The sequence below is a fragment of the Phalacrocorax aristotelis genome, chromosome 1 (genome assembly GCF_949628215.1).
Source record: "Phalacrocorax aristotelis chromosome 1, bGulAri2.1, whole genome shotgun sequence".
In the NCBI taxonomy this organism is placed as follows: Eukaryota; Metazoa; Chordata; class Aves; order Suliformes; family Phalacrocoracidae; genus Phalacrocorax; species Phalacrocorax aristotelis.
Window position 1 is genome coordinate 139057011 of NC_134276.1, and position 27828 is coordinate 139084838.

Below are 27828 nucleotides of genomic sequence, written 5' to 3' on the forward strand. Positions count from 1 at the left end.
ACATGGAAAAGTTACAGCTTTGTCTAGCCAAACTAACTTTCCCATGTAAGCAAAATCTTGAAACAGTGCTCATGAAGCTTTTATATTGCTGAATGGATAGGCTATTTGTAAATTTTATTGCATAGAAATGTTGATGCTGTAGCTGGAAATAAGCTCCTTCTATTTTCTAACTAGGTAGTAGAAAGGAGAAAAAAAGTCAGATGCTCCTGTATGTCACACGTGTGATTGATAGTTCCAGGTAAGATAGAGTGGAAACTAGGAATGGTTCAAAAAGGCATTTGAATAACATGGATTTCTTGCAGAATTGAAAGTAAATATAAAAAACTGAGAAGCAAAGGGCAAGACAAACAGATCACTGATTAAGGAGATGACGAAGAGTGGGTTAAAGTTCAGTGCGGTGCGCAAGTGAATAAAATTTAATCTTGTTCCGAAACAACAAACAAACAGAGCAGCACAATATGCCACGTTCAGGAATGTGAGAGCCATGTTGTATCTGGCACTTGAACAACAGAGAATTATTGCTGCTGATATGGTAATTGCAGAGGTACAGAAAAAAGTGGGTGGATCATGTGAAATTCATGAAATACTTGAGGTGAACTTACAGCAGGATTAGTCTTTTTCTTTTAATTGTGCACATTGATCTCTATGCACAATTGGTTTAGTAAGAAAGCATATTGTTCATTCTCAAGCGGTTTAAAAATCCACTTCAGCTCAGTGTCATGTTTTGTTCTTAAGATATTTTGCAACGTGCTTCTCCCCTTTGGCCTACGCAAACAAATATGCCTGCATATGCATACCTATTAGAGCCAGCCAAAAACTGCTGCCTGTAGCTGGCCATTCTGGTAAGAGTATTTCTGGTTGCTTTCCACAGCGCTTAAAATTATTTTAAACAGTTTTCTCCAGAGCTAGATTCTATGACACAGGCTGTGGTCACACTCAAAGCATTTACTAATCTAAGTCTGACGCTGCTGTCTTGTTCAAGGGCACAAACAAGATTTCTGCATAGCTTGAGCACAAAATGAAGGACTCGTATGGCGAGCTGGATCTGCGCTGTAACTGGGTCAGAGGACTTCCATGATGACCTGGACTACTTAATGAAATGTCATTGTGTTTCATGTGAAGGGTCAGGTCATCAAATACAGTGCCTTGACCTGGTCTGCACCACTCACTTCATCTTAAGTCAGCATCATATCAGCGAGCTTCTGTTTTCCAACTGTGTTTAAACATATTCGATTCCCTAGCATTGTTGCAACTGCTGATGGACACATACTGGCATTTAACAGTATTTGTGTTTAATGAGACTGCTCATGGGAACAAAAGTGACTTACAGGATCAAAGGCTACACCCCAAAAGGTGTTCTATTAACTGGATGTAAATCAAGAATACGCTCCTGGATAACACAAACTCATTCGCAGGGCTATTTCAAGGCAACAGGCAAAATAAGCTGCAGATTACTGGGAGCTGGCAAGCTGCTTGCCTTGCCCATCCATACAAGGGAAATGAAAATGTGCTGTTTCAGAAGAACCTAGAAAAAAGCACAGAGACCTGTCATCAGCTCTCCTCTCCTCTCCCTGGCTCTCAAGAACTTCCTGACATGTCCCAGAGCTCCCACTATGCTGATATTTCCTGAAACAACCACCAAGTTTTCTCTTCCCTTGCCTCTCCTGCCCTTCCCTTTGGCCAACAATCTACTCCACTTCTCTGAATGAGCTTTTGCTTGGACTGGCTGAGCTGACTGACCTTTGCTAACAGACGCGTCCGTGATGGCACCGGGCAGCAGTTACAGATGGGCACGATCACGCTTAGCAAGCGTGGGTCAGATGAAAGGGGCAGAACCATACCAGGTAACACTTTTTTGACATGGCTGGAGCTACTGTGGTTTGATTCAAATTAGTAGGTTGGTTTTAGAGCAAATTACTTTTAAGCACATATTTACAAAAATAGGCTGATCAAATTTTGCCTTTCACTTCGGTGAGGTGGCAAAATTTTGTCTATCGAGTGCACCGGGTGTGACCCAGTGAAAAAGTGGAGATACTCTTGAACTTCTCTTTCTAGTTTCACACAACCTGGTGCTCTGTCACCTTCCTTGGGAACTGATGCCTAAATGAATGTAAATACTGCCATGCTTCTCTCTTGGTCACTCAACAGCAAATTGGAACCACTTTTCAGGCATTTGGAGTAATTTAGGTAATGACTAAAATGAGAGACCTGGAAGCTCTGTTAAGCTGCTCAGTCAGGCGTATACCCTGCTCACATCCCGTATCTAGGCAAGACCTAGGTAAGAGCCAGCTCCTTTATCTCCTCTCCTGTCTCCATGCAAAGGGAAGCTGAATGCACGGTCCTGATGGAAGCTGTGTCACATTCAGGTACCCTGCTCTGTGGTGAGGGACCAGGATTTGCCCAGGCATGACACCAGCTTAGTGTAGACATGGGCATGCCCCCAGAGATACGGCACAACACAGCTATTTTGGAGGATCTAGTGCACTTTTAGCCTTTTGCTACTCTGACTCTGCTCACTTCAGTCTCGACTTCACTGGAAGAAATGGCACTTAAATTTGCAAGTCAGATTGCTAGTTCTCAAATTATCCTGTGAAAAATGTAGCAATCAAGAAAATTGACTACAAATGCACATAAATATCTACAAATTTTCTCCTTCTGATTCACATATAAATGTATGTGTAATAATTGTAAGCTCCAGACTATCTGACTTGAAAGCGTGATTGATTTGTGGAGACTGTTTGAAGATTTGGAGGATTAACTGTAATTATAAGATCAAAATTATAAAATATTGCCTAGTTTGCAAAAAGCATTGAACTACAAGATCTGGGGTTTATCCCCTGTGTCTAAAAGGACCGTATTTTTAAATTAAAAAAAAACCACACTGTGAACTTTTGCTTTTTCTTTTGAATGTTACAATACTGTTAAATTTCAGACAAGACTGATCCAAAGGAAGAAGGAAATGGGCTGTATGAAACACTACTATATACTGAAAACAAGCTACCTGTTTTTTAAGCAGGTGGTCTTTTTTTAACCTCTGTCTCAGGATTTCCCTTAAGAATTTGGAACTGGTGACTACATTGTCCCTCCAGAACTGGGGACTGACATTAGAGTTTGAGAACACGATATAAAATAGCTTACTCCATTTATGTCTCCGCTGTCTTGTGTTACAAACCATTCATGGTCAGACTGTGCGGTGCGGTTCTGTGTGCAACAGAAGCTCACTGTGGCACTGTGCCCCTTTCCTGCACGTTCTCCAACAGTTTTGCTGTCAGACCCAGGAGCAGGGTACGTTAAAGCTTTATTAATTCCTGAATGGCTTCCCCTCTGTAGCACTCCACAAGGGACCACTAGCTGTTCCTGTCCAACAGGGCATATCTCTATAAAAGAGTTAAATAATGCTGTGAGGTAATTCAAGTGTAGTAAACCTACAGCAAGAGGAGCTTTCACCCTCCCCAGGATCCCTTGAGATCCAGAGCTATCTGTTTCCAAACATGACATCAGCGAGTTTTCTCCTTGCATTTTCCATGATTTTAAGGCCTAGGCTAAGCTGCAGGAGAAAGCCTGACAAAGGTACACAGTGTCGATGCCCATGTTAGGCGTTAGTCTGCTTGGTTTCAAAGGCGTCTCCAGAGGCTGATTTAAAGCATTTACATCAGTCTGCTGCTCAAAATCACTGAAACTTAGAGGTAAGTAGCTAATTATAGATGCTGTGAATAGACCCGTCAGTGGTCATTTCACAGGACCTAAGTGATATCATGCTAGATAATAGCTTTGCCATCAGTTTGACCTGTATTTCACAAAAAGAAATGCAGGTTGGGGATTTGCGTGTGTGTTTGTTACAGACTTTTTTTTTGGTTTTTACCATCTTCTGTTCTTCATGCAGATGAGCTATTTATTAACCAACTGTTACAATGTCAGGTATAAACATTAACCAAGGAAGCGATTCATCTATACACAGATCGACAGCTGTTTGCTAAATGTTCACTGTGATTGCATATATATAGTCCTTAGGTGTCTAGTGACTTGCCTTATTGAAGGAAGTGTCAGCCCCAGAGCACTGTAAACTTGCTTCGGTGAAATCATTCCTTTCCCTCTACTTCCAACTTTCTTAACGTCCTTTAAATGTCTGGCTGTATCAGGGAGAAAAGGCCCTATTGCTGAATCTGTGTTGAGACTGCTATGGAAAATTTTCCCCTGACAGTGTCATATATGTTATTCAGAGTCCCTCAGATAGCTGCAGCATTCTTACATGGAATACAACTCACCCTTTTCCCCCTTTAATGTGTTCAGCAGACAGGTGGCGACCCAACTGGTGGCAAATTCCTAAGTATTTATATCCTTTAACTCTCAAACGATATGAACAAGTAATAGGAAATGTCATGCACTGAGTATATGAGTAATGCTCCCATTAATCAATCGTCCAAAATAAACTGGATTATTATGTCTGTTTGTACTATACTGTAGCTATTTGCAGACAGATGTGCTGAAAGAGCAAGCCTGATTCTTATCATCTCCGCTCCATGTGGAGATTTAGGGGCAGAATCGTTTACAAGTTCACTCCTCTTCCACACATACTTTGGCCAGGCACAAGAGAGATTCACGAATGTAGAATACCGCCAAGCTGCAATTGTCTACTTTCTGCTGTCAGCATTTGACTCCCACTTGGACATAATTTTCAACTGAGTATAGAAGCTACAAGGCAGCACAGATACGCTCCTGTAGAATGAGATCTTTAGCTGCTCTAAACTCACAATCAGACCCAGCATGTTTTGGAGGCAATCGGGATTTTGAAAATGAAGTCCAAACAAAGCAAATGATATTTTTTTAATTCCTGATCTCAGGAAAGAATTGTTGATTCACCACTTAAGTTTGTGACTGGTGTCCTACAGATCAATTCAAAGAATGAAACTGGAATTTGTGAGTTACGCTGGAGGTCTTGTCTGTCTCAATTCCCAATTTTCTTCCATCAGTTTTGGCAGGAGACTACTACTTTTAATGCATGTGTCACAGGGCATCCAGGAATCCTAGAAAAGTGCCGCTGTGTATGTCCCTGGAGCAACTCACTTAATGTCTGGTATAGAAAGAAATCTCTGCAAAGAACATGGAGTTCCAGACAGGTTGCAGTCGCTGCCAGTGTAGTACAGATTCTCACTGTGTAGAAACAATCTGCACAGGCAAACACCCTGAGGCAAATTTACCTGCAACACATCTATTTGGTGGGCGCTGGAGAGCAACACATGCATGACCTGTTCAGCACATCTCAGGTCCAGATCCCCTAGTGCCAGACAATATGCAACATGGTTGCATTTGCTCTTGCAGTCCTCTCTGACCATAGTGTGGAGTCTATGGCCATATTCTCACCAAAATACACTGAAGTGCCATAGGAAGCACATACAGAGCTAAAAGTCTGTTTGAAAGCCCGGGGTCTCAGACCACTTGAGCATACCTGCGTGAAACACTGAAAACAAGATAGGTGCCTTACTGATCAGGATAGGGTTGTACCAGTTTGTCCTCAAATGCAGAAAAGAAAGATGTCCCTGAATCCATAGTGCTGACAGCCTGTATAAAATGGAGTTAATTTTGAAAAATAATAAGGCTCCTTGGCATGCCAATAATTCATAAAAGATTTAGATGGCTTTGTTCCTTTGTCTCTGTATGTTTTGGCTTATAAAGTTCACAATCTGCCTGCGCAACTGAGAAAAAAACAAGGCAATGGTACAATACAGCCCTTTTGCACCACTCTAGAAGTGTTGAGGAACATTTAACTTCAAGTAAATATACCCCATACAGCTACACTATCATCTTATGGACAACTATGGAGAGGGAGGTATGTGACTGAGAATAAAGCTCTGGGATTTTTAAAGACATATTTGCATATGCATTTGTTACTAGGGATTTTGGTTTTGTTGTTGTTGAAGGATTTCATACCTCCACTCCTTCAATTACATATATACAGCCTTGACTCATTTTATTCCAGGGACTTTTTTCACACCCCTATCGATCTGAAAGGGCCTCTAAATGAACGTAAATGTAATTTGCTACCATATAAAAGTCCAGTTGCTAAGCACAACAACAACTTTTACTGGTCCAATAAAATCCAGAAGTCATGCTGCATCACAGGTGAGCCACAGAGAGACGAAGTAGAGACAGAATCTGACTATGTTTTTAACATCCACTGAGATTAATCTGGACCAGTTAAAATACATTATGTATTATCATATGATTATTGTAGAGTCTGTCTTCAACATAACTGTAGGCTTGTTTCTAAACCTCAGCTGTGTACATGTTACTTTAGTAATTTTTACAGTATAAATTAATACTTAATATCCTGGCTTTATAATGTTTGGGTTAGCAATAATGAGATCAACTCTACAGTATCTATATTTTTAAAGTACTGATTTACACCATCAAACAAACTTCCCCCTGAAATAGCTTTGCTGATAGAAATTCATACACAGAAATTTAGACACTGAAATTGCATAATAATGACAGGACTACCTTAATGTTTGACAGGTAAATTTTTAGCCAGGGATACTGATGCACTGAGATTTCTCAGTGTAAAATAAGGATACAAGATGCAGGAATCATGACTGCCCCCTCTATACTATACAATACTTTAGGTTGGAAGGGGCCTCTGGAGGCCAGATGGTCTATCTCCCTGTACACAGCAGAGCCAACTTCAACATTAAATCCAGCTCCGAAGTTAGGTCGGGTGGCTCAGGGCCTTGTCCATTCCAGCACTGACCATCTCCAAGGATGGAGAAGCCACAGCCTCGCTGTAAAGAGCTCTTTTCTAATATTGTTGGATGGCAAATGTCAACCTAATGACTGTCAAAAAGAGTAACTCACTCTACTTCTGCTGGATTAGCAAGCTGAATTGACTCATGTTGCTCTGTAACAATGCCAGATCCACAGCAAGGAGAGTGGCAGGAGCTCACAGTCAGAAGCAGAGGGTAGGAAACTGTGAGCTGCATAATTTCCTTTTGGCATCGAAAACCTGTTGGATGGGCTCAACCAAGTCATCTGCGGGCATCTTCTCGAGCTCTGTAAGCTCCCTCTGTGTGTAGGGACTGCCACTGACACATGTTGGTTCACTCTTCCCGTACCGATTGCTGTGCGTCCTTGTTCCCGTGCTGCTGTCTCCCCTGCAGTGGTTCAAACCTTTGTTCATTCACATGCTGTAAACCAAACGGGGGACCAGGCTCTTCCTTCAGTGACATCCAGGTTACAGTGCTTGTGCAACTGCATCCTGATCTGCTGCCGGCACTATATGGTAAGAAGGGATTTAAAATGAATCATCAGTTATAATAACCATTTTTCTTAAACTGTAGTTGACATCATTTAATTGTAAGTCCTTGTACAAAATAACAGATGAATACACATACAATTTCTGCAACTTAGTAATTAGACAGGCCCTTCTAACAGGGACTTCTTTTTCCTTTTATATTCTGGAACTCAAATTGCATCTACCATTTTCCCATAAATGCCTCCACTGACTGGCTCACAAAAGAATCTGTCCTCATATGTTCCTGTCTAGGAAGTTCTTCAGAGCTGACACAGTTGCCAGGAAATAATGTCTTGGAAAGTCATGTCCTCTACTTGAAATTCCCCTCTTAAAAAATCTTCTGCCCCAATGATTTCATAATATCCCATTTAGATTTTAAATGGTGATGAAGATGCACATCCTTCAGCATAAGTTTATCTGGAACTCATCATCATTTCATCAGTGGCTTGAAACAATTTTTTAATGACCGGAGAGTCAACAAGCCAAATTCATATCTGAGGCAAGTGGGGGCAGCTTCAAATAAGTCATGAGAAGTCTGAGGGAAACCTTCACCTGGAAAACAAAAAATAGGATTTGCAGCCCGGTGCTTTACCCTCACTGATCTTCTCCCTTTCTTTTTGCAGGCTGAACATAAACCGATGGTTTAAACATTTTTAATATGTTAATGATTCTTCCCCTGGCTACAAGGAGAACAAGTGGCAAACAGCTTTGAAGCAAAAATGTTAGTGTGAGATTTTCAACCCTCCTGTAGAGCTAAAAGAGTTGTACCCATACCTAATACACAGAAGCCAGCTTGTTGAGCATCAGAAGAGTACTCAAGATGGCAATATAAAAATAAACAAGCAGTCCTTCACCTCACCTCTACCTTAGAGTTTTGAACTCGGATTGCTACTAAAATAGGCATATTCTAACCTTGCATCCTAAAAAAAAAAAAAAAAAGGCACGCTCTGAAATTTTCACATGCTTCTTTTCCCTGTAATCTGATATTTTCACCTGTCCTTCTCGACAAATTCTGCTGTCTGTTGTTGACAATTGGGCTAATACCAGACTGACAATTTCTGACCAGCGCATTCAACTAAACAAGACGCTCTTCAGAGTTAACAGTCTTTTTTTTCTTACGAATGTTTTTACTGTGAGGCCAAAATATTGATGTTCTGGGTGTTACCCACATGAAGGTTTATATGAATGAAAGCTTATAAATGCAGGTCACTGTGGTGGTCATGCCTTTCTTTCCCACAGCAACAACAAATAGCAATTAACTTGGTCTTCTCTTCCCTGTTAGAACTCAAGTTTTTTTCATTTCCATTATGGGTTTGTCTGCCTTTTCCTTTTTTGATATGAGTCTCTTCTTAAGTACATTATAATGATTCAACAGAAGAGAAATCCATCTCTTTCACAATCCATTTGAATAATGAAATAGTTTCACTTGCGTATTGCTGCAACACCCAAATCACACCTCAGAAATAGAAATAAAATAAACAGCAACCTACCAAATCCATAAGGCTTAGGATATCCATAGGTGTCAGGAGCTGTTAAAGGTAGGCAGAAACAACAAAATTGATTAGGAGAAACGGTGAAGACTAAAATTGCCAGAAAATTTCCTCCCCTGTGTACATGTCTTGAAACTAAAAATATTTAAAAATAAATACATAAAAATAAAAATAATAAACTGGGCTTTAATACCCCAGGTTCGTCATTCACTTCCCACATTCAGACTTTTAAACTAGTTTCCTGATTTCGAGCTTACTTTAGCGTGCCATCAAGTCAGTAACTTTGTACTTAATTGTTCATATTGACCCAGATTACATTTTATGTATCACAACTTTAAAGTATTTTATGGGTGCTGTCCTTTTTCATCGTATCCTTGGTACTCGTAAGAAAATATTTCATTATAAGAAAAAAAAAGTCTAAAATGTATTTAAGGTTGGTAATTACTATACTCTCACATCATTTAAAGTATTCAAGTAGTTAAAAAGATGGATATGAATAGTCAAAGACCTCATACGTTTTATGTTGCCCTCATAATAAACACAAATACCTTTTAGTTCTGATTCATCATTGGCCACAAACAAACCATGAACATACAAAGCTACTCTCCAAATAGTATAAATTGGCATAGCAACTTAAGTGTTGGCTGAGCAATGATGATTTACACCATCTGTGCTTACAGCCCATTACAAGTTGAGTTCAGTACAAGTACACCAGCCTACAGACAAGTGACTAGCAGTGAGTAAGAGCTAAAAGAAAGAAGGTGAGGGGGGGGTGTTTATTGTGACAATTATCTTAATTTCTGGGATGTGTTTGTGATTTTTCTTAATGTGCCACTTTTTTTGTTGTTATTAAAATATTTTCTCTTTAGATACACAGAAAAGTGAGAAATGTTTCTAGCTTAGTTTCTCAGTTGCTGTAGATTTGTCTGAACTTGCTGTTTCTTGAGAACAGTACTTTGTTATTCTGTTTCCCGATGACAACATGTTATTATGCTCTTTTTCTGTAAAAAATATTTATTATGATCTCCAATTTCAAATTACTTCTCAAAGCTTAATCTTGTTTCACACAGAAGTGGCTTAACCATCCAAATAGCTCTGGTTTTTTCCGTTTAAGATGATTAAGACTGATCAAAAGTCCCTAAGCTTTACAAAGCACATTCATAGAATTAGAAATTATTTTTACTTCTTCATCTTTTCTCATTGTCTTCTGCTGTCTATCATCTCACAGCCTTTTTGTGTGCGTGTGTGTGTTGGAAACTAAGCCAACAAACTTTTGTGCAAGTGCTTAATTTTACTAAATGTGCCTGCTCAGGTAAGTAAAAAAAGTTACAATTTCTTTTGGGAGATGGAGGAGGGGAGTGGAGGAGGGTTGAGTTAGTGGTTAGATTTGGAATTTAAGAGAACTTGGTTCCATTCTCTGATCTACAACCGGCTTGCTATACTATCTTGCATGATCTCCTTTATCTCAGTAAGTGATTCTTATATCCATAAAACATGGTATCATGATACTCCTCTCTCCCACAAAAGACATAAAAAACTAAAGGGTACTCAGAAACTATAGAGATAGGGATCATGTAAATTCCTACTGAGTAATGGATATAGGGTTTATGAAGTAAGGAGATACAGGGAAGCAGACAGCTGATGCTCTCCTTCCTTTTTCTCTGTACTTTCTGCTGCTCCGGTTCCTGTAATTCTCCCTTTCTCTTCCACTGCTCCAAATCATCCACTGTTGTCCTTCAGAGAAGAACAATATTGCTCCATCTTGCCTTACATTTGTCCCAGCTCAAAAACACATATCTGCATTGAACGTAGGTGTCTCCACTTGCATACTAACCCCAGCTTGTTTAACACGCTATGAATCTGGTAGTCCTGGAGAAGCTATGGGCAAGGAGAGGTATGAAAACTACCTGTAGTGACAGAACAGTGAGGCTATTCTTATTTAAGCATTTTCTAGAGGGGCAGAGCTTCCCAACGTCTGATGCACACATGGAAGGGAAGAATGGGGAGACACTGGTTGCTCTCAACTCACTGTTTTCCCCTGAGCATTGCTACTCTGCACCCTGCATCTCTGATGCCTGCATTTCTCACACTACTCGCATTCCTCCTCTCCTGACAGAGCTCTGTGATCTCCCACTGATTTCCACCTGCAAACTTTTCTCTCTCTTCTGCTCTTTCCCCACCCTCAGTCCTACATCTTCGATTCCTACCCATTTCCAAATCCTCACGTTCCTATTGCTGCTCTCCTACAACCCTGCACTGCTCCGACTGCCATAGCCCACTCTCTATGCCAACAAAGTTAGTAGTATCTAAAAATGCTATGAATGTTTCAATGTGGGTATCTCAGCAACCCTTCCATTTTTAAATACCCTGAAGAGCTGTCGGTAGCAGTCACGTCTGGTACGGCAGTCCACTCTGAAAGCAGTTTAGGCCAAACTACCCAGTGCCCCATAAGCTCTTCATGAAAAGGTCATCATCTCACTTCCCATCTGCTGACCTGGGTTTCCCCTAATCCATTTCAGCCAAAACAAACCAGTTCGGCTGACATCTACTATTTAAACTGCTTAAGCTACTTGGGTTGACTTTGGCCAAAACAAGTTGGGGAGGGATTGCGTGAGCAGCTTGCATGCAGGTAGGAAAGGTGATAACCTTTGGCAGAAGGTGGCCCTGACAGCAACCAGGAGATGTCTGGGAATGGTAACCTCTTCAGCAACCCCATGGGCTGGAGGAAGTGAGCACCCACAAGGGGATTTTAAAGCATGGTAAATTCCGTGCTTTAAGATAAATTCTCACTTATTTCACAAGAGGTTCCTCTGGCAAACCACTCCTTTCCACTGTGCAGAAAACATGATGACGTTACTCAGGTTGTCATTCATCTTTCCCCTGTTTAATCACTGCTAACTGATTAACCACGTGAAGTGCCACAAAATCCACTAGCTGGAAAAGGAACAAAAAGCTATGCTAGCTTTTATGACTAAATAAAAGAGAAACCTTTGTAAACTAGGTGCATAACCTCCAGCTCTTGCAAGTAGCCACCTATTCCACCTCCCCAGCCCCCCCAGCAATAGAGGCAGTGGGGGGGTGACACACTTACAGCCAGAAGCAGGACACGGGGGAGTGTCAAAGTTCGAGTGCTGTGGCGTAGCCTGCTTGATAGCTACCATGTCTTTTGCCCTTGTTTTACCCCATACAGACACTTCAGGTCTTCTTATCTTATAAGCTTGATAATGAGGCGCAAGAGAGGGACGCTAGAATTAACTCTTTCAGTACCGCTTTGCTGAAAGGGGGCAGCGAGTGCTGAGGCCAAAAAAAATCCATTGCCAGCAACGTAGCAAAATACATTTCATAGAATTGATGGACCTTTAAAAAGCTGGGGAGGGAAGGTCAGCAGCCAGGGACACCAGCAAAGCCAGGCAGGGCAGTCCCTCTCCCAGGGAGACCTGGACCAGGTTCAGGTGTTTACCAAACTAAGGCCTGACTCTCTCCCTGGATTGCGCCTGTAGTTCAGATCATTTCCAGGAGCCGGCTGTGGAAGTGGTAGGGAGGAACGAAAGGCTTTCAAGGAAAAAAAATAAAAGTTAAGCTGGAGTTAGACTCTGACACGCTAACAAATTACTGCTCCTTCATGAGTGACGCCCTGCCAGCTGAGGCATGTCAGCTCCTGACACGTGGACGCTTTGCCCATTGCAAACGAGAGGTAAAGGACGCAGCCGCTAATCACAGCGAAGCGAGGTCAGATGCTGCCGTGTTTCCTTCTGTTTGTGTCTTCAGGTTAGCAACAAACTTGTACAGTTTCACACTGAAATGCTCTTCCAGATCAGACTCTCAGCTCAAGCTCATCTGAGAACAAGAGTCATAACTTCTTAGTCATATCTTCAACCTGCAGGAGTTAATTGTGATATCACTGCGATTTAGTCAGACTTTTTATTACATTAGAAAAAAAATCCTGACTCTACATTGAACAAGCTTTAATTTGCTGTCCTAGACTTTTCTGTGTATAAAGTTTTTTCCCAGGGAAAAAAGGATATACACAGGATAAACCCCAAAATATTCCAAAAAAATCCCAAGTATTTTTTATTCTTACAGTTTTACAGTGCGGAAACTTTTTCAGTCTCCCAATTCAAAAATACAAAACAACAATTATGTAAGGTGTTACTGAGTTGAGATGACAAAAGGGAACAGGGAATTGAAATGTCTTTCCTCCTCACCACGCGCCCCTCTCCGCTGCTCCCCACTCCTCTTTGTGAGGATAACCGTGCTGGAACTACTTGTTCCTGCACTCCTCTGGTCTGAATAAGCTGGGGAACTGGCTGACGCCTCGAGTTCCTCTGGCACACTCTCTGATCCCCTTTGTCGAAATGGGTCAGTTCTAGCGCCGTTAACCAGCAGTTAACTGCGCAGACTTTCAGCACTGTTGCAAAAGGTACCTTCAGGACCCCGGGTTAATTGAGACAAAAAGGTAAAACTGCTGTTCAGCTACCAAAAGACGGACACGTGCAAAATAGTGAACATACCAACATAAATCACTTTAATCCATTTTCTTCACTGCTTTTGATCTTTATTACTGTCTTAAGGAGCCTGGGCTTCTCTTCGGACTTCTCTCATCCCCTCACTCACGCTGTGCGCTCCCTGGCAGAGGACGTGACTGTTCAGTATGAGTGCCGGCAAGGCTTCCTCATGAGAGACAGCTCGCAACTCCTTAACGCCGGGCCCTTTGTCAAGGTGGTTCTTGGACAATGTTGCCAGGACAAAGCCCCCCACCATAAAATTTATTCAGAGTTGCCTGCTTCCTGAAACACCAGCCACACAAACTGTTTTACCGTGGCTGGTAGCCGTGGCACCTCGTTTGAAGAGACTGCCACCAAGAGCGTAAGGACCCATGTGGTTAATCCTCTTTCTCATGCTGTCTTCCAAGGGTTTATGGCACAGGGATTCAAAAGCGGGCAGAGGTGACAGACAGGGGTTTAAATGCTGCTGTGTAAGATGTCCTGTGTACCCAGCAGTGCCGGCAGGCTCTCCTTAGCGACGATGCCTATGGGGGAGAAAGAGGACTGCAGAACATTCTGCACCTGTACCTGGGAGAGGGTTGCATAAGACAGAGAGGACCCATCAAACCCTGAAGGATGTACCTCGCTAGTTACATTGGTACTAGCCAGAACACACCCATGCTAGACAAAAATTATTATATGTGTATCTGTTCTGACTTCTTCCACTTTCCTCAAGTTATTGGTTTTGGATATTTTTTTTTTTTAACTTAACAAGGTTATTTAAAGGGTGAAGGCTCTCAATGCGCCATGTAGCCGACAGGGCACTCTGCCCACATCAACAGTACCACAGCAGGATTTGACGCCGTAACACCGCTTTAATGGCTCTGCACCATACCGCACAGCGTCACTTTCTGAACGACGAGACCGGTATTTACGGAGCCACCCGGACTGCTCGCTGTGGCACCGAGCACAGCAGCGGCTCTACCGCGGGCTCGGCGAGGGGAAGCCGCGGAGGGACAGGGCTCGCCACGGCGTCCCGCGCGGAGCGAGCGCAGGCCCCGACGCCGGGGACGGGGGGGGACGCTGAGGCGGGACGGCCCGGGCCGGAGCGGGTCCCGCCGGGGCGAGGGCCGAGGCCGGGGCCGGGGCGCCAGGGCGGGGCGGGGAGGGGCGGGCGGAACCCGCCTCCCCGGCCGGGCGAAGGGCGGGGAAGGGCCGCAGCGGCGGCTCGGTTGAATCGCTCGGCGGCCCCGGCTCCTCCCAGGGGCTGGCCCGGCGGCTCCAGCGGGAGGCAGCGGGCGGCGGGCGCGTGTCCCCCCCGGTGACAGCGCGGTGCGGCCTGAGCTCTCCCTCCCTCCGCCACCGCCCCCCGCTGCCGGGGCTGCGCGGCCGCCGCCGCCTCCGTCTCCCCGCGGGGATCCTCGATTCCCGCTCCTCCTCTCTCCCTCCCCCCCCCCCCCCCCCACCTTCACCCCCCGGCTGAGTTCATTCACTGGGATTGGTTTCAAATGACGCCATCGCTTTATTTTTACACCAATGACCTCATCCCAGCAGCTTGAAGTTTACTGACCAGCAAAACTCTTTTCTCTCGCTTGCTCCCCTCCTTGTGCCTGCCCGCTCTGCCCGTTTGTTTGTCATCGTCTGGGTCCTTGTGGGAACCGAAGGCTTTTAAAAAAAGAAAAACCAACACAACACCCCACCCCCGACCCCAAAACTTTCTTCCCCCCCTCCCGGGCTTTTCTGTGTGCCCTCCTTCCCCCCATCACTGTTCCCTTTTAATTTTCTCAAGCCATCTTGGGGGGGGGGGAGGGGGGAAGAAGAAGGAAAGGGGAAAATAAGGAGCTCCAAATGTTTCCTTTTTCTTCTCCTCTCCCCTCCCACCTTCACGCTTCCCCCTCTTAAAAATGAGCCGAATAGAGTGTTTCTGTTTGTTTTTTTTTTTCCTTTTTTTTTAATTGCTGTTTGGTTTTTTTCTTATTGAAGAAGAAGGAAAAAGAGGAGCTTTCCCAGCGGCTGGAAGGAGACAGTTGTTTCAGGCGGCAGCGGCGAGGCTGGTGGCAACAACTTTTATCCCCGCCGAGGGGACAGAGAGACAGACAGGCAGGCAGGGGGTGATACAGTAAGTGCCGGGAGGAGCGCAGGGACCCCTCGCCCGGGGCCGCCGGGCCGGGAGGGGGGCGAGGGGCGCGGGGGGGGGGGGCGGTGGCGGGGCCGGGCAGGGCTGGGCGGGGAGGAGGAGGAGGAGGAGGGAGGTGAGGGAGAGGCGGGCGGCGGGATCCTTCCCTCCCTGCCTCCTCCCGCATGCCCTTCCCCGCCGCCCCCTCACCTCCGGAGGAGAGCGCCCGCAGCGGACAGGTCGCTGCCCCGGCCCGGGCGGGCTCTGGCCGCCTCCGCAGGTGGTAAGGAAGGGGGGTGGGAGGAAGGAAGGGGGGGTGAGACGGAGGGAGGGAGCGGGGTCCGGCAGCGGCACCGGCACCGGCGGCCGCCCCGCGCTCCCCCTGCCTGCTGCGGGGCGGCCGGCACCCTGCCGCCCGCGGCGGCTCCCGCCGCCTCCTCTTCCTCCTCTTCCTCGTCCCTTCCCTTCTCACCTCCCGATATCCACCTGCCTCTCCTCGCGAGGGCAGCGGGGAGCGGGGGCAAGGCCGGCGCCCTTCGTGCGCGGAAGGGGAGGCGGGTCGCCGCTGAGGGGACGAGCCGCAGAGCGCCGGCTTCTCCAGCGCGCCCCGAAACCGTCCGCAGGGGGTGTTCGGGGAGGGCGCTGCGAAGCGCCGGCGTGCGCCTCTGCGTTGCTAAACTTAGTAAACAGTGCTGGCTCCCGGCAGGCTTTCCAGCTGCCTAAAACGGTCGAGGATGCTTTCGAGCCCCGAAGGGCCCCCAAAGAAACGTTGAAGTTGTGCCTTCAACTTGGAAAACGTTTAAATTGAGGCAGCTGACAAAATGGAGGGCTGCCGGGGAGTCCAGAAGCGAAGCAAATTGCAAATTGTTAACCTGGTATCGCGCTCGCGTCAACTCGTGGCTCTGCGGCGGGCGCCAGGCCTGACAGACAGCTTCTCCTGAGCTCGCGGTTGTTCCCCGTCCCCCCACCCCACCCCCCCCACCCCCCCCCCCCGATCCCCCCGACCCCCCCCCCGAAGCGGCGGGGATGGGGAGCTGCGCGCACGTCAGCGGGTGCCGGACAAGGTGTGTGGGATGTGCCCGTTGCAAAGCCTGACCGGGGGTAGGAGTTCTCAGCGGCCAAAAAACATTTGGTTAGATGTCAGATGGGAGGCTGGTCTTCTCAGAAAAAAAGCCAGGAGAATTTGCCTTTTTTTTTTCTTTTCTTTCTTTCTTTCTTTCTGTTGTCGTTTCAGCTGGTCAAAATAGAAAATCGATCTTTCGGTTTTCCTTCAAGTGAAGGGTGTAGTCATAGCGAGCTGCATTGTCTGACCTATGACTAACTTTATTTTTGTTCAGACATTCGGTGTATACCCAGCAGAATAAATAGATCTCTGCTAGTTCTGAAAGCTAAAAGCAGATTGAACTGTTTCTCCTTGTAAGGATGTGTGTTGGGGTTCTTAAAAGAAAAAACCCCAAGCAAAACCCCGAAATGATTTTGTAATCCTTGCTTTGAGATTTATGCTATTCCTGGCAGCGTGTGGTTTGGTAGATAAAGAGTTTACAAAGTCACAACTGACCAAACAGGAGTTGGTTTAGACTCTTGTGTTTTGAGGGGAGGTGGAAAAGTAGTAGGTCTTAATTTCTTTTTATGGTGTTCATCTCACTGCCCATTGGCGATCGAAACATTCATCACAGTTGTTTATGTTGGTTGTCTGGGGGTTTCTACTTGATTGTGGAGCAAGTACGCGATGGGGCCGGGGGGCGCGCGTGTGTGTACATGTATTTCTAGCTTTCATTTTTAGTGACAAAAGATGCAAAGAATAATGATATTCAGAAGTAAATCTGCATTTCCTGAGTATGCTTATTAATATTTTTAGGCAGGAATCAATCTATAAAAACATGTCTGAGGCATAATAAATTCTGGTCGTTACGCTTCTTTAATACAGTAGTGCTTCAGTATATCTTAATGCACAATTTCAAAGTCTCTGTTTAAATAAGTAAAAGCAGCAGAGAAGGTGCCAGATCCTGTGCTAATTAGAGGTGATAGCTGCAAAGTGTTGTATGGTTTAATACATGTGCAAAGGTCCAGAAAGCCCGATCAAGCATTGAGAAACACAACACGTTGTATAAAGATACATAAGAACATGTTGTATAAAGATACGTAAGTACATTCCTGCCCCAGTAGCTCTGGTTTTGTTAGCTACCTAAGCAGATATAATGGAACAAAGTCACACCAGAAAAACTTCTGTAGAAGGAAGTGAGCTCAATTTATCTTTCTTTCTGTAAAATGCACGCTCCTCTTTCAGCAAAGGCAACTAGCCTGGCAAAGATGTTTGCTTTTAGCTGGAATAGCTTCAGCTGTCCATAGGAACGGTATCGGCAGAAGCTGTGCAGGAATGTGTTAAATGGATTTCGCTGGGAGCTCTGTCTCCCAAGCCAGCCCCGGCTCCTCTGGGGTCTGCGCCAGCCCTCAGCCCGTGGGAGGAGTTGTGGTTGCATCTGCCATGTGCCTGTGCACCTTCCTTGGCAAAATGACTCTGCCCTGGGAGTCCTGCGCCTCTGTATTCCCAGCCAGCAGCTGGAGACAGGGCGAGTGAAGTCGTACGGAGTTACTGAGTCTGGATAGTGGGACAGGTCAGCTGCTCTTCTGCCTTTAAGGTAAGCGATTCATGTAGGCTTTGAGAAGCCCTTGGAGGGCAAATTCAGTCTCTCTTCTAGACCTCCATAAGAAATGCTGAATAGGCAAATGAGCTATTGATTTCTGTTACTTGCATTGGTCTTCAGGTGAGCTCTGCTCCAGTGCGTTGTACAGTAAGGGCTGTCTGCGGGGTGAGGGCCTTGCCCAGCCACTTGGCTTTTCAAAGTTTCACGCCTTAATCCCCAGACCTTTTCAGGAATATTCACTGTTTTCAAAATACAGATTTTCTAAGAAATACGGTAAGCACAGCTGAAGCACTTTTTCCCTCAAGAAAAAGGAGGCAGGGTGATAGCTTTCACTTTATAGTATGTCTGTTGAATTTTTAAGACTTTCTTCTTTTTTTCCTCTTTCCTTTTTTTTGTTTCCTGTAAGAGTGGTCAGGAAAGCATCATGGATGTTCTTCAAGTGCTGACAATCCTTAATAGCCAGATGGCGTAGAGTAGTTACTGTCAAAGGATGAGGTGTGGAAGGATTGGCACATCCCTTCCTTTTTCTTTTTTGTTTCACCCTTAGGAAGAAACATGGGTTTGGCCTGTGAATCCTGTGAGTCTGTCTCTACAGATTTTTTTTTTTTTTTTATTATGCTGATCAAATGACTAAATGTTTCTTGCAGTCTTTTAGTATTTTGTGCCTGGTTGTGTAATGGTATCTCCATGATTTTTTGAGAAGAATTACTGAGAAGCTGCTTTTCTGGGTAGTAGGGAAGAAGTAACCATGTCACTATTGCATTGAATGGTACGTTCACTTTCCCTACAGCTCCATAGGGGTTGCTTCCAGATTTAGTGTAGTGACATGGAGGGTTTCCATAGAATATTTTAAATATCAGTAACTACATATCACAGCAGTATCGGTAATATGTCTGATTCATTTGGTGTCCTTCTTCATAAACAAAGGGTTACACATCACTGTTTAGGGCTGTCAATTGCATACGTGGCCTCTACCTTCTGCATGCGTCAAAAGCCATAGGTGATGGGTGGCCTGGTGACGTGCATCAGGATGTTGGCCTGGACTAACGCCAGCAATTAACTGAAGAGCAGGAGTCATTTGCGTGAAGGTGAACACTGTAACTTCGGGCTACTTCCTAGTTCTTACTTGGGGGACCCTGTCTGCAGGGTTTTCTTTATCCCTAGTGTAATAGTATCACCACCCTGATACCAAAGCCAATTGAGATGAAACTGGCTCTGGAGCAGGGCTAGAGGCTGAGATGCCCTGTGCTACTGCAGCATTGCTGCTGTCTGTAGATGGCTGTGGGAACAGGGAACTTCGTATCACCACTTCTCTCCTTCGCTGTACCTGATCTTTAGGTTGGTATTAGCTTGGCAGCTCCAAATAAGAAATCTCCGTTATAGTTACTGTGTAACTTCTCATAACACCTGAAGGAAGCCAAAAATACACATTAATGGTAAAGTCTGGCATCCTAACTTCTAGGTTTGCATAGTTTCAATCTAAGCAGTTCTCAGTTTGCTTATGGTTAGGGCCTGTTGGCAGCTATCACAGTCTCCAGTGGAGATGATGTTGGCCACCAGTGAATTACTATTCCTTGGCGATCAAAGAAAATCTGCGTCTAGGGTGTGTGTATGGAGGACGAGAGGGAAGATGGGCATGAGTTCAAGGCCTTGTGTTTCCTTTTTCTGTGCTATGTGGTCTGCTGCTGAGCCAAGACTGACCTACTCAGAGTTGGCTCTGGGAAGGCTGGCAGCTTTCCATGTTGTGTCCCTACGAAATGCTCTGGCAGCTGAAAAAAAAAACCCAAATTAATAATTGGGCAGGCTAGGAAAGAGGGGAAAGAGTGTTGCCTCAGTGACGGGAGGTTTCCTGTGGGGCTGTGGGGATGCAGAATGATCTTTTCTGCCATGGCCCTCCTGAGCTCCTGTGCTGCTGCTTTTCTGTGCTTGCACTGTCTGAAGATGTAACATTTGTTCTGTGTGAATATATGAAAGGAACTGCTGAAAAAGGTCCTTCTTTGGGAGGAAGTCAGTTATCTTTGCTCTTTCTTGGTCACGATGTGAGCCATATGTCGCTAGTGACTTTTACAGCTTCTCTTTAGTGTGTTCTCGGAACTAATTTTGCCCTGTGTAGTACAAGTCTTCATCCTGTTTCTCAGAAACTAGGATCAGTTCCTTGCGCAGACCTCCTCAGGTAAATTTGTGCTCTCGTTTAGTTTCAAGCTTAAGTTACAAACTTGTGTCAGTTGTTTAGCAAATAAAGGTGCATGAGTGGAGGTGTGCAGAGGCTTTCATTAGCTGAGAATAAACGTAATCTTTTTCTTCCGTAAGATCTTTTTTACATGCTATCCAGAGTGATAGTCTGCTAAAATAGTATGAACATTTTTCTTCATAAAATCGTAACTGTGTTCCATTACATTAGTTTGGCAGAAACTATGACACATGGTTTCTAATATTGAGACTAGAACAGTGTTAGACATTTTCATTGTGCTTAACTTGATTTTGCTTTACTATAATAAACTATGACTTGGGCATGTTTGACTAAATGATAGATCAGTGGCTTGTACAAATACTCTTTTTTTAGACATCCTTGCCTGCCTAATGTTTTTTATATTGCTGAAGGCGTTATGGGAAGCGAAAAGATGGGTCTGAGAGTGTAACGTAGCAACACTGGAATGAGAACTTTACAGAGAGCATAAAACGAGGGGGACAACAGAGACTAATTGTATGAAATTCCTTTTATGCACACGTTCTTGAGTTTGAATAACTAGTATGTATTCGGCCTGCTGGATTAGAAGGCTTTGGCTCTGCATATGCAGCATAGATGTTGCTCTCAAAATAGGAAAGCAACTCTGTCTCCCCCCCACTATTCTGCATAAAATTGATTTGGTACTGTGTTTTGCTCCTACTGAACCCCAAGTAAAGCATGTTTAAAGGCTGAATAATTCATAATGTTAGGGATACAAACACCACACTTAATAGCCCAAGTGTTGTTTTGGCTTCTTGATTGCTAGGTGTAAGAATCATTCACCCCAGACTTTAAAGACTCAAATCCCATGTCAGGTCTTGGGTTCGTACCTGTAGGATGGTGACTTTCCCATACTGTGTATTTCACTAAGTTTATACAATCCCTTAAGCATGGAAGCCATCCATATTCTAAGGACCATCTTCCAAATACATGCAAAGAGTCTGAACTACACTTCAGACCCTGCCATCCCGCTACTGAAACAAGCCTTAATTTGAGAAGTGGGTCGTAAGCACCAAGAACATTTGCCTAAAGAACAGGCATGAGATTACATTCCACTCATTTTATTAATGCTATCTGGAATAAGTATAGCACCTATCATCTCTATAGTTCCCCCAAGTATTTTGTTACAGGTGGGAACCTGCTTAGGTGTCGGGATTTCATACCTTCTTTCTTTAAAAATTGTGCTTGAGACTCAGTGTTTTCTCTTGCTTTCCAGCTCTGCTGTCCCTGACAGTTTCATGGGAGTCTGCTTTAACTGTGCAAAAACTGGGAGGGAAGAGAGCTGGAGCGGGAAGAAACTTCGTGTTATGTGTCTCTTCTAGCTCATCGTGCTGAGAAGTACCTTTCTTAAATAAAACAATTTAGGTAGAGGCCTCCTTTTAGCAACTCTTGGGGAGCAAACAGAATAAACTCTGTCTTGGTTTCAACAACAAAAGCTTTGCCAGTTTTTAAACAAGGACAAAGAATATTCCAGCAAAAAAAAAGTACAGCAGTAATCTTAGTGCGTTGGGTTGACATGTTGTTAGGTCCAAGTAAGCCTGAAAATATGCACTAGATTGAATCTAGATTAGCAGAAGGCAGATTGGTGTCACCGCTGTAGTAGGGCTCCCTCTGCCTCTCCCAAGACCCTGGGTACAAGGCAGGTGCACTCCAAACTGAGGATAGGCTCTGAAAATCTCTCTTCCCACAGTCTGTTTGGAGGTCTGCATTGATGGCAAGTCTCTTCGCATAGCAACAGGACCCAGTATCTTCTTCCCCTTTCTCCCATGGTACTCCCATGTCATTTCACTTTCCTAAAAGCTCTCGAGCTTGACACAGCGAGGCCTTACTGAAAAGAGGTACTTAACAATGACTGGTCTATAGGTTCATAGTCACGATCTTGGGAAGGCACGGCAGCTGAAGGTAAGCAGGCACCGTCCTTATGAGAGCTGGTAAACTTCGTGTTCTTCTAGCTAGTAGGAGACTTACTTAGTAGGCATATTTAGACAAGCTAATAAAGTTGCTTATACTTGTACTTTCGCTTTCCTCTGCTACCTTGTTTGTTTCTCGCTATCTCCCTTCTCTGTTTTGTTTTGATTTTTTCTTGCATGTAACCTTTCATCTGCATATGTATGATGATATGTTTTTCCTGCTCAGTGGAGTGAGCTTTCTTGTCCAGCTGGTGAAAAATCCCTGACTTCTCATGGTTGACATGTTGTAAGCACACTGTCAGCTTCTCAGTCCTCCATTCTGCTTTTAGGTGATCCAGGTTTGGATACTATCCAATTGACAAAGCCTGTTTCCTCGCTGTGGCTCACTTCGCCTGTCTGCTGTGATTTCCAGGTGGACCTATTTGAAAATGCCTGAAAAATCTGTTCATCCAGCCCAGAAATGATTGTATGAGTAGCCCATTTGTTGCCTGTTTCCTCTCAAAATATTGCTGGAAAAAAGTTAACTCCTTCAAGCATAAAACAGATGAAAAATAATAGTAATACAAGTGCAATTCTCCAGCGTACTATTCAGGAGAGCAAAAGAAGGTGTCAAGTTTCTAACTAATATCATCATTGCACATTCTCCCAAGATACTTTTTCCATTAAGAGACCCACATCTTTTTGTCCCTTCAGATTTACAGGACTCAAATCTTTTTCTCCAGCTAAGGCTTGCATGACTTGCCAACTCTCCTGCAGATGTGACCTGTGCTGGAACAAGGAAACCATGTAGTGTCTTTTCCCCTGCTGTCTCTTGTATGGTTAAACCTATAGAAAACTGTGGAGGAAGCTCAGGCATGCTGTTCCTCTGACAGCCTTCTGCAAATACAAGCTATTAATGACCATTGCCTTTCATGGGCAAAAACAGTACTGGCAATTCCTTTGTGCACTTTATTTAATGGCGTAACAAGCAAGCACATTAGCTATTTTTATTCAAACGCCCAGACATAAGCCTCTATGGCAAAGTGGCTATGAAATGTCTGCATAGCTAAGTGAAAATACAGCTGCTGTTTAAGACTAAATCTTTTTCTTTTAGTTACAGGATTTTGAGAGGGTTCAACCAATGATTGTCTAATCTTTCTAATTGAGCTGTGGTGAGGATTTTCAAGATTTTGCATTCAAATAGGAAGAATGTGCTTTTCAGTCACTGACTTTGTCTACTGTTTCAGTCAACAATAAGGAGGTAATGCAATATGGGAGGTGGGTGGGTGGGGAAGGGGGGGGACTGATTCAGGTTAAAAGTCTAGGTCCTGTCCTTTCAGGAAGCTTTGAGACTATCTGTTCTTAGGTGCTGCTTAGTGGCAGGCACACACAAAAAAGCTGAGTACAGTGGCACTGTTAGCAAATGCTAGCTTAGAGAGACTCAGTGTTTGTTTTGGGAATTTTTAAAGGCTGCCAAGTCCTTCGATGGTGGTTTTTCCTCTTTTTTTTTTCTTTTTTTTCTTCCCCCTTTTCCTTGAAGAGGCTGTCTACTTTGGCAGAAAAATGGCTTTCATGGCTTGATGAATAATTTTAAAAAAAAATTCAAGGCAGTGTTGATGATTTAAGTCTTTGAATATTTCAAAGCCAAGAATTTATGTTATGGATTAACTTGGGAGGGATGTTGAGCATTTAATTTTTTGTGTGTGTACATGCTCAGCAAACAGCTATACCTCAGTACTGACATGCGTGGTCTCCAGTTCAATTTTGGTTTAAAAAACAAAACAAAACTTCAAGCATATGATAGAAATTAGAGGTCCTAGGGAAAAAAAAAATCACTTTAATATTATGCTTTCCCTGACCTGGAACCTGCCTGATACTGGACTAGATATCCGTTAGTAGCACATTTTTATGTATCTTAGCTTAACTAAATTATAAAGTACACTTAAAAATATCTTCTTGCTGTATCCACCACAGTAAGGCATTTCTACTGAGTGCTTAGTATTTTGCCCAACTGGTGATACTGCTTTTCAGGACAGTCAAGCATTATTCTTACTTAGCTATTTATCACTTATTTACCTGGTTTTTTTCTGTTTACGTTGGCAAAATAAGAATCTCGAAGCCTAACTTCCTCCTTGAAAGGTCTCTCCCTTTCAAATGTCAGTAGGTGTACATCAGAGCACAGCCAGAGAAGTCTGCCTATTGGTAGAAAATAGCATTACCTTCTTTTGGACAGGTGGAATGGGATGGGCATCGAGTAAATCAGCTGCTTTGAGACATGATAAAGGTAAAGTAATTAAACCACCAACATATAACCACATCTTTCAGCTTCTCCACCAGCAGTAAAATAGCATTTCTTGAATTCATAATTCTGCAGAATTAGTTCTGATTTATGTTTAAATGAATAACTTTAAATGCAGTACTGTCTTCCGATATCTGTGGACAAATGTGAGCAAAATGCTGTTAAATTGCACTACAGCGGAAAACTCTTCAGGCCTATCACTTTCTGGAGCTGAAGTTTCAAATGGTATTCCCAGCTCCAAAAGTTTTGTGGTGTTAGGGTCAACTTTTGTCATTGTGAAAATACTTGAAAAGGGAGATGTGCTTAAGGAACAGAACTAGAGAGAAAGAAATAGGGAATAATGGAGAAGAAGAGGTATTGATCAGAAGTTAAAAAAATATACCATATGGGCTAATAAAGGGAAAAGAAGAAGAAAGTAGAGTCAACAGAGATTAAAAATATTTTTAAAAAGGAAGAAAAAGAGCTTTTAAATCACCAAAATGCAGTTCTAATGTAACAACAGCATAGAATGGCTCCACTTTGGCTAGTAGTACTAAGCTTGTAGTAGTAGATAACGAAAGAGTTCTTTTCCATGTGTATGAGGAAAAGCCATTTGACAGGCAGTCCGAAAAAAAAATCTTTTGTCAAGTTGTAGGAAGTACAGAAAAAGGTGTAGTTTCTGGTGGGTTCATAGTAGTAAATACTATTTGTGCTTTTAGAAATTATCTTTAAAGATTGCTGAACACTAATGAGTTGTGTGTTTTGTCTTTCTGAGCCTGTATAATTCATGTAACTGAAAATACATATCAAAAACTAGAAGTGCTGGATTAGAATATGTGGTGGCTGTTGGGAGAATAGTATTGCGTGGGTTTCTGTATTTGGTCTTTATCAGTATGCATTTCTAAATATTTAAGAATGAGTTGATTTCAAAATGTTGCACTACAGACCGTATGTTCATGTCGGAAATATATATGGTTCAGAGATTTAGGCTTCAAATAGCATGCTCCCAAGTCCATGTAAAGATGTGTCTTTCAATGCAACTGAGAGGATAGGAAGGAGCGGGGAAGATGATATGTCTAAACACTTCTTTTGTGAGTTGCTATTTTTCTTCATGCTATTAGTAGTTTATTGTAGGCTATTTGTGAACTGGGTATGTATGTAGCCATCCTAGATGGAAGAGAAACTTTTATCTTTGGGGAAAAAGAAAAAGCTTGACAAATTTTGTGTTTGCTTCTAGAATGCGTCCAGTTCAAGAGGCTGATGTCCTCTAACAAAGTTGCAGGTACAAATGTACCAGCCTCCCCAGGCCCCTGCTGTTTGTCTTCTAATATTTTTGGTTATGTTGTGTGCTGCCACTGGAGTGAGTGCTTTGTAAACACAACTAGTCAGTGCCACAAGGAGCTTTAACCTGAATACGGATGGCGGAAGAACAGTAGTCTGAGGGCTATTGACAAAGTGTCTTTTTCTGGCTGTCCTAGTAGAAAAGGTTACCAAGTCCAGCTGCTTGACACAGGCCCTCTGCCTCTAGCTGTTGCCCTAGGTCTGCTGCTTAGAGTAGTTTTTTATGACTGCTCATACTTCACTTGTGAGCTTGTTCTCTGACTTGGCCTCAAGTAGCCTATTCTGTTCGTGTTTTGCTTGAAGTAGACCAGAAATCCGTCATACTGTTTGCTCTGCAGGCTCTAGTTGGTCATTTGCTCCATGCCAGACCTTAAATTACCTGCCTTTTTGGCATATAGTCAAGCCTGAGAAGTAAAATACTCTGTAGACCATCCTCTCTTCTGCGTTCTGCCCACTTGCTATTACCCTTGTTGACCAAAAGAATTAGGTTCAGCAGCAATAGAAGTGAAATGAGAGAACATTAACATAGATCCACTGGAACCGGTGGAGCTCTCAAGTTAGTGCATTGTAGCCGTGTGTTTGTATGGCAGGTAACACCAAATGCTCACAGTTACTGTGATTCTTTTCTTGTCTTCCCAGCCACAGTTATTGCAAACTCACTCTTTTAATGGCTCTCAGGATCTGACAGAGAGCTGGAGCTGGGAACCAGAAATGGCTGAAAATTGTTTGGATGTGGTTTATTTATGTGTTTGTTTATTTTACTTGCTTGTAGAGTTAGTTTGTGACTGGTTTAGCTCTTTTGAGTCAGCTCACTGCATTAATATGTGAGCTGGCGTACAGAACATGGTTGCTCTCTGGTAGCCCTGACTCAGCCTGTTTTAAGCTGCCATGGAGGGTCTCTCCTCAGTCTGCCCTTTCAGCTGGGTGCGTGTGTGCATGTGATGCTCTGAAACAGCAGTTCTTCTAGCAGCCAAAGGTATAATGGGCTCTGCCTCCTGTTAAGTGTCTGCCTGCTGAGGGGCTAGGAATGGGCTTAGTGGTTTAGCAGCCACATGTGCTCCAGCAAAAGTGTTTCTTTTGTACCAGAGACCTGGCTTCAGCCTTGTTTGGGGGCTTCCTGTGTGCTTGGCCCACAAGCCAAGTCATGAGAGTACCCACAGGAGTTACCTGTGTCCTGCACTGCAGGTAAGCCTGATGCAGCCCATGGCAGTCTGGAGGGAATTGTTTAAATTCAGAGGAATTCCTTTCCAAGCTTATCTTTCTGCAGAGGCAGCAAGAAGTGTATTCATTACATGGATTTGCCCACTGGAAAGTAAAACTGGAACCATCAATCCAAGCTAAAAACCTGACAGCTGTTCATTTGCTGCTGTGTGTTCAAATTGGCTTGGCTTAGCTTGGCTTGGCTTCCCAGAGCTCCAAGAGCTTTGTGCTCTGTTGGCAACTCTTGCTTGTCTGCCACCTGACAAGTTTAGAACTTCAGTTCAGTCAGGATGCTTTTCCTTTAAAACAAGTGGCAGGACATATATATGTGTGTGTGTGGTTTCATATACATAGACCCACATACAAACTGTATCTATATATACATGAACACTTGCATAGATGTATATATACATGCACACTCTGCCCAGAGCAGCTTATATCTTATAAAGCTTTCATTCAAAGTGATTTCTCAATGTTTTGCATGATAAGTAAAGCAATTAATTAGCTAGTGAAGCAGAACAGCCTTGCAGATAAGCCTTCTTAGGCTATGTCTACGTATAATGAATTGAGAAGATCTGGATACATGGTCTTCCTGGAACACTTAGTATGAAGTTTTAGTGGTTATAGCTATCTGAAGTAGGCAGATAAATTTTGCACATTCATTAGCTTATGATGTATTTGTTTGAATATGCTTGTGATTTCTGATCATTACTTGGTCTGTCAAAGGAAATTGAAATGAAAGCCTAATCTCTTTTTACTGAAAACTTGAAAGCATTTCTTTGTTATCATACTTACTTGGTAAAATGAAAAGTCTTTTCTGCTTTGAGAATGGATGGCTAGTGATGCCTATTAATTTTTTATCCTGTCTGATTT

At 43.6% G+C, this 27828-nt stretch overlaps 1 protein-coding gene across 10 annotated transcripts in view; it reads left to right on the forward strand.

Annotated features, from left to right (window-relative positions):
* Positions 1–14926: 14926 nt before the first annotated feature.
* Positions 14927–27828, forward strand: part of DUSP16 (dual specificity phosphatase 16) — a 71146-nt gene continuing 58244 nt past the window's right edge. For 4 of the 10 annotated variants that reach the window (XM_075112014.1, XM_075112005.1, XM_075112061.1 and 1 more), the window contains exon 1: positions 14927–15378. The gene's annotated coding sequence lies outside the window, so the exon portion shown is untranslated. Of the gene's footprint in view, positions 15379–15506; positions 15659–23278; positions 23398–27828 lie in introns of those variants that run through there. The other 6 variants (XM_075112045.1, XM_075112036.1, XM_075112025.1 and 3 more) reach the window with 4 other exon arrangements.